The sequence below is a fragment of the Rana temporaria genome, chromosome 1, assembly GCF_905171775.1.
Source record: "Rana temporaria chromosome 1, aRanTem1.1, whole genome shotgun sequence".
In the NCBI taxonomy this organism is placed as follows: Eukaryota; Metazoa; Chordata; class Amphibia; order Anura; family Ranidae; genus Rana; species Rana temporaria.
Window position 1 is genome coordinate 445,051,889 of NC_053489.1, and position 8,101 is coordinate 445,059,989.

The following is an 8,101-nucleotide window of genomic DNA, read 5'->3' on the forward strand; positions in this document are numbered from 1 at the left end:
AATGCGGGTCCAATGCTGAGATGTGTTCTGTCTATCACAGCGTGGGGTTAGGAGGAGGCGGGGCTGTGTGCAAGCAGAGCGGAGACAGTTTCAACATACGGGCAGTGAGTTGCTTTCTATATGTATATAGAATATGTGCTGCCGTCCGTCCTCCCCTCTCCCCCCCTCCACTCATACATCTCTATATCTCTACATCTCTCGGCTGGCTCTGTCTTCGGGACTCCGTCATCCCCCCCTCCTCTTCCCCCTGGCTGCTGAGTCTGTCTCCTGTCCCTTCCGCCTTTGTACACAGTGAGAGGGGTGAGCTGTGCTCTTCCCTTCTCAGCTGTGACCGGCTCGTCATCTGCTGCGATCGGCGCTGGACTCCAGGACAGGTAAGTGTCCTTATATTAAAAGTCAGCAGCTGCAGTATTTGTAGCTGCTGGCTTTTAATATATTTTTCCCGTGGCACATCCGCTTTAAGTGAAAAAAAATTGATAAAATATAAGGAAAAATAATTAGACTAATAAAAAAAAAGTAATTAAAATAAAGAATAAGAAAATATTAAAAATAATAATAATAATAAAAACAAAAGGAAACTACAAGCTACAAAAAAAAAAATGATAAAGTAAAAAAAAAAATGAAACAAAAAATATTTGAACTAACCATGCCGCCCCTGCCATCCAATTGCCATTCCCCGTTGATTTGGAGGGGGGGTGGTTTGGTTGGTGGGGAGTGGGTGCATTGCGGAACCTGGCCTTGGGGCGGCTGGGAAAGGAAATCCGGCCCTGCTGGCAGCCCTCTCACTTCCTCAGCCTGCAATTTGGGGCACAGTGAGGCTACACAGAATTAATGGACAGGAATAGCTCTGTACAGCTCTGTTAGCCTGGTAGCGCTTCCTTCTCCCGCCAGCTGCTGCGGCGGATGTTTCAGAATAGAGATTGGGAAAAGGGGCCAGTAAATATGTCAGCGGGAGAGGGGAAGGGGGAACCCAGCAGCACTGTGGGGGGGGGGGGGGTGCAGGAGGATACACAGGTGCCTGAGGGCAGTAGAACTTGGATAGGAAGAGAGGCATATAGAAAAACCAATCCCCTCCATTTTCCACCTGCAACCTCTAATGTCTGCGGGAGGGAGAGGAGGAGAGGAGAATCTGCATTTCAGCAGCTGCAGGAGAGCATCAGTTCTTTATCCCACAATCCCTGGGTCTCTCAGTCTAGCACTCTGAGAGTGAGAACATAACAGTAATTTAGATCTGAAACCAAGCAGGCAGAGCAATTAACAGAGAGATCACCATACATCTTAGATTGTAAGCTCTAGCGAGCCGGGCCCTCTGACTTCTCTTGTACCAAATTGTAATGTACCGTATTTATCGGTGTAAAATCAGGGCAAAATCGTGGGTGCGCGATATACGCCGATACTCGCTTCTCGCGCTGTGTTTGAACGCGGCCGCCGACATATACCGAGCACAGTACACTCGGGTACACTTGGCTCCCCTCGCGGCTATGCGAGAGAAGCCGAGAGGAGCCGAGCGTACCCGAGTGTACTGCGCTCGGTATATGTCGGCGGCGGCGGGGGCGTTCAAACACAGCGCGGGAAGCGGGGATCAGCTCAGAGACAGCGCGGGACAAACGGGGAGGACACCACGAAGGCCGCAGACGGACGCCGGACCGGACAAGGCCGCCGATGGACGCCGGGCAAGACACCAAAACTAAGTAATAAAAAAAAAAAAGGAATTTCATGTCCAGATCAGGGGTGCGCACTATACGCCGGTGCGCGCAATAGGCCGATAAATACGGTAACTGTAATGTCTGCCTTCATTTTGTTAAGTGTTGCGCAAACTGTTGGTGCTATATAAATCTTGTATAATAATAATGATAATGCAGTCTTTCATGACATTAGCTCTCCCACATTTGTGATGCAACACAGAGGAAATGGTGAGGCAAAGATTGTGACCCGGAACAAGAAGTTGCCTGTCCTTTTAGTAAATAGGGACAAGATAGGTGAATTAAAACATGGACATAAGTTGATGTCAACCATGAAACTTCAAACTGCAGCAGCATGTGAGCCCATCATTACAAAGGTAAGCAAAAAAAACGACATAGAGAATACATCTACTCTAAAACCTAATTAAAATAACAAAAATGCAATGCTTTTAAAAATGCAATGCTTTTAAATCCGCTATGAAATACATTTTTTCATCAAATAGGTTATAAGCCCAAAGAGCTGCCCATCAGAATTAAAGCACAATTTATTTTAATATTTTATGACATTTCCTTGAAAAACTTGAAAAAACGTTGCTATAGCCGAATGATGGCTACAGCGTGGCCGCACTTTGCCGGGAGGACATCATATGACTGACAGCCAGCCCCTCTCTGCTCAGGGAGCTGTGAGAACTGAGCAATCAGCGTTGTTAGATCGCTTGGTTCTCAGTGTTAGAGGCGCAGGGGGACAGATGCAGCATCCACCTAGGTAAGTATGAGTCTTAAAAAAAAACAACAACCCATACATCTCTTTTATTATAAACCAAAGAAGTCCTAGAGACAATTTCGTAAAATGGATGTAAACCCTTACAGATACCCAGTGAAGTGAACAGCCTCAGATGATACACAGAGATTAAACAAATCTCCCTACATAATTTTTACATGTATATCTGCTGTCTTCAGCTTTATATATTCTTTAGAAAGTTCAGATCGTGTTAGGATTTTCTCTTCCTGTTCTGCACTGCATTGAAATCTGGGCATACACCCAAGCCAGCTGATTGGAGGAAAGGCACACCCCCCTCTCCTTATAGGTAGAGACTTTCAGAACTGATAGTTGAATAGTTCAGGGCTCTGCTAATCTATTTATAGCATCCTTCCCAACACAAAACTCAGACTGCTTTTATCTCAGTTGATGGAGAACTTGTCAGGCTGATAACAGAGCAGGAGACAGCTATGAGACATAGAGCTTTGAAGGGAGATAAAACACTGTAGATATATGTACTCAAATTTCATGAATCGGGGTTACATCCACTTTAACCACTTGCTGACCATGATTTAAATCACTAGTAAAAAGGCTTGATTAAAATCAACTTGATTTTAATCATATTTTCTAAAGAGTAACTGTCATCTCTGTCCCACAGTGGCTCCTCCTCTGACCCGCTGTTGACTCACCGAAAATCCCATTCACTTTAATGGGACAGCTGGTGATGCGGCAGTGACACAACAAGGTGAGGGACGTGGCGGCAGCAGGTGAGTGGATGCCATGATGGATCTAAAATGACAGGTGCTCTTTAAATATAAGAACTTATTCTTGCTAGGAGTTAGAATCGTTAATATTTGCAAACAAAATTAAGGTTTCCTATGTAGAATGATAAGCTGTCAGGTTAGTAAAACAGCGATATCAGAACCGATTCAATCATACAGTTTGAAGTGTACATAGATTTGCAAAACAATGGGATAAAGGAACATTCCTGAACTTTCCTTTATCTCATGGTTACTGTGACATTGTGCGTATGCATCCATGCAGTGCATGTTATTTCAGCTTGCAGAGCTTGGATGCGTGGAATGAGATTACCAAAAATCAGAATATTGCAGAATATACAGCCTCATGCTACATAACTAAGCTCCATTTCATGCTGAATAAACTCAATTAATAATGTATTTTAAATAGAAACTATCTTTAGATAGATTATTACTCCAAAAGCGTCACCGCTGTGTCCCCCCACTCGCGCCTGAGCCATGGTGACTCGCTGTCAAGCGCCTGTGCCTTATTAAAATAAATTTGATAAAAATAAAAAATAAATATTTAAATAAAAAAATCTGACATCATATGACGTTCTTTCTTCCCGGCCATCTATGGGGCGCGCACTCGCGGCACCGCTCGTGACTCGGAGCGCATGCCCGGCGGCCGCAATGTCTGCCGGGAACCCGCTATTGCTAGCAATCACGGCAGGAGTGTGGATCTGTGTGTGTAAACAGGAGGAGACCAATGTGTGTTCCCAGTACAGAGGAACACAGATCCGTCTCATCCCCTTGTGGGTCCCCCTCCCCCTACAGTTAGAGTCACTCAATAGGGAACATATTAACCCCTTCAGCGCCCCCTAGTGTTAACCCCTTCCCTGCCAGTCACATTTACACAGTAATGAGTGCAGTTTTATAGCACTAATCGCTGTATAAATGTGAATGGTCCCAAAAACGTGTCAAAAGTGTCCGATATGTCCTCCGCAATGTCACGGTCACAATAAAAAAAATCGCAGATCGCCGCCATTACTAGTAAAAAGATAAAAATAAGTAAAAATGCCATAAATCTATCCCCTATTTTGTAGACGCTATAACTTTTGCGCAAACCAATCAATATACGCTTATACCAAAACTATGTAGAAGAATACGTATCGGTCTAAACTGAGGACATTTTTTTATTTATTTTTTTAAATTGTGATATTTATTAAGTCAAAAAGTAAAAAATATTATTATTATTCAAAATTGTTGCTCTTCTTTTGTTTAGAGCGCAAAAAAAAAAAAACGCAGAGAGAATCAAATACCACCAAACGAAAGCTCAATTTGTGGGGGGAAAAAACAAAGATTTTATTTGGGTACAGTATTGCATGACTGCACAATTGTCATTCAAAGTGCAACAGCGCTGAAAACTAAAAATTGGCCTGGGCAGAAAGGGGGTGAAAATGCCCTGTATAGTAGTGGTTAAATAAAAAAAAACATTTTTTTTAAAAAAAATCATTGATTTATATCCACTCTTCCAAAGTCTACAATAGAGTTTCTTCAGCAACATTTGTAGATTATACAGGCATGAATCTTATCCAGGTTCACATAACAATGGCATCTTGATTTTTGCTTATGTAAAAAGAACAATGTCATCATAATTCAGCCATTACTCATAATTATCTGATAAAAACATGCGCTTAACACACAGAATATATTCCATACACTGAAGAAATAACACAAAAGGGTAATAGATGTGAAGGTGGTACAGCTCTTCTAAACCCAGCAACACATAAGTGAGATTACCTTAGATAAATTGCAACATTTACCACCCAAAGATTTAACAGCTTTAACAGCACACAACATGCTGCCTGTGACACACCACGCACTTTTCTCCACTGGAGAGCAATTTAAAGGTTTCTGGGTATGATACATGTAACCCTTCCGCCTTCCTCTAACTGACATGTTTCATTACGCTAAATTTCACTGCACCACATGTGTAGCAACTGACTCATACTCATACTTAAAAATTCTAGCAGATAAATAAAGAATACAATCTGCTACATGAAAGGCAGTAAAGGTTGAATGTTGTATATTAAGATCAATGTACACTGGCTCTTTTCATAAACATCCATATGGATCTGTGACCTTCAGCATACTATGTTCACTGGGAATATTATTCACTTTAACCACATCTTGCGAAATAAAGACTAACACCATATATGTGAACTGTTAGGCTCCCAAGGAAGTTTTTAGTTCTGTTTAATTCTGTTCCCTCTAGGAACACCTAGCAGACAGCAGAACCAGGGCTTTGACTTCCCTACGAAGCAATGCAGCTTGCAAATACACTTTAATGGGAGCCTGCAGCTACAGGCATCATTCAGATATCCTCCTTTTCAGGCGGCGATTCTGTGCACCATAAGAACAATCATAGCGGCGGTTCCAACGATTGATCGTTCTTATAGGCGGCGGGAGGTGACATCCACCCCTCTATGACCATCAGAGGCCCGGGCGCGACATTATGACATCACGCCCGGATACCCAGAAGTAAACAAAGCCTCAATCGCAGGTGAAAGCATGAGATCAGTGAATTTGTTTTCCCAATCTCATGCTTACCAGCCTGGAGGAGTTTAAAGACATCTTTCACATTATACAAAAAAATTGGGCTAACTTTACTGTTTTGTTATTTTTTAATTCATAAAACAGTTTTTTTCCCCCAAGAAAAGGCATTTGAAAAATTATTGCGCAAATACCGTGCGAGATAAAAAGTTGCAATGACCACCACTTTATTCCCTAGGGTGTAGCTAAAATATATATATATATATATATATATATATATATATATATATATATATATATATATATATATATATATATATATATATATATATAATATGATTTTTACATGGAGAGAAGTGCCAGAATAGGCACGGTATGGAAGTGGTTAATGGAAAAAAGAGAAAAACAAAAAACAAAACAGGAGCTTGCAGGCTCTTACATGTCAGAGTTGGGTAACAAAAATGGGCAGACCGCAGACCAGGGCCTCAGCACCTAGAAGTGGCTACACTAGGATACACAGAGAGAGTACTGAGAGATTATTGGAATACATTCGTATTTAGTGACATTTCGTATCTGGTGACTCAGTCCAGATATTCTATACCTTGTTAAATTCAGAGGGACAACCCCAAGAGATTTTGGTAGCTGGATAGAAAGGGATAGAAGTATTTACCAGGGCTCTCCAAAAATCTATGGAGGAAGCATCATTTATTTTTCTCACCCAGGGAGGGAGCATCATTTTAAAACCAAGGACTTCCATGCATAAAACAAATGTAAGGAGAGTTTTGGTTGGTTATAGGAAGGCTAAGGAACCCACCAAACCAAGCAAGCAGACCTCCAATGACAGCGGTATAGTAGTCAATGTGGAAATAAATTGAATGACCTCTCCTCAGAAACGATGAACCCTACGACAGGATTAAAACACGTTTGGGAAATCAGCAACTGTACTAGAGCACTTCCAGCAATGAGGATAGGCACCTGGGTAAATTGTATTCAAAAGTGGAGGTGTAAGGTAAGCTCAGTGCACTACAGTAGTTTAAACTGGATCAACTGGTCTCTGACCACTACCAACTGTAGAAAGGGATATTCCCAAATCTCCACCCACATTGGAAGAAGAGGGATTTTCTTGGGCCACACATAAAATACACTAACAATAAAAATGGCTGATGAGCAGTGTAACGGAATGGCCCGTGATACCCAGAGACTTTTGAAGGATGCGGGGTACTCCTGTGCCAGCTTCACCAATGACTCTTATGTCTAGGGTCATCCTATGTCCAATAGGGGCATAGGATGACTGAGAAATGATATCTCGGATTACATGAGATGGGACAGTAACAATAATCCATGTATTGCAGGATATCTTGAAATATTACAAGTTGTTTATTCTGACCCCAACAGGTCAATAGGAGAGTGACTCATTCATGTGGGGACACATACTGTAAAGATGTTAATTGATGTTAATCACCTCCAGCTACCTGGCTGTAGTGATAAAAGCTTGCTGTGATTGCATTCTATTGTGCTAATTAAGTCTGGCTTCTGAATGACCTCTCATTGTGTGATGCTAATTAGCACTGTTTTGTATGAAAATACTATTGATGATAATATGGAATGTGACTTAGCACCCTCTAAAGGTCAGATGTCTGACTTTGTTTACTAAAGGAATGTGTATTGTGTATCAGGTGAGAATAGATTGTCGCAGAGTCAGAATGTCTGGGTAATGACTAGTAATTAACTCATGTGGATTATCTGAATGTCATTATCTAAAGGAATGTGTATTGAAGTTCCTTGTGTCATGGTGTGGGTGGAGTTGAGTCATTGTCCATATTTGGTTGCTAACTGTACAAGAAGAGCTGAGTTTACCATTAAAGTATTCATTCGTTTGGAACCAGAGAACATAGCTTGTGTCTCGTTATTCTGGGGGGAAATCCAATGGATCATGTCTGCTGGATTGTGGAGTGTCGGATAAGCTGTCGTGGGTTGGTGGAATGGAATATCGTAAATGGCGTTAACCCCTGACCGTTACAAGCATAAAAAGTCGGGCAGATCTTAAAGTGGTTCTAAAGTCAGAAGGTTTTTCGATCTTAATGCATTATATGCATTAATATAAAAAACCTTCTGTGTGCAGCATTTCCCTCAGCCCCCCTTATGCTTACCTGAGCCCCATCTCGATCCAGCGATGTTGCACGAGTCTCAGCTGTTCGGGACTCTCCCTCCTGATTGGCTGAGACAGCACCGGGCACCATTGGCTCCAGCGGCTGTCAATCAAAGTCAGTGAGGGGAGAGAGGGGGCGGGCTGAGCCACAGCTCCATCTGTGAATGGACACAGAGCAGCGTGATTGCAAGCTTGCTGTGATTGCATTCTATTGTGC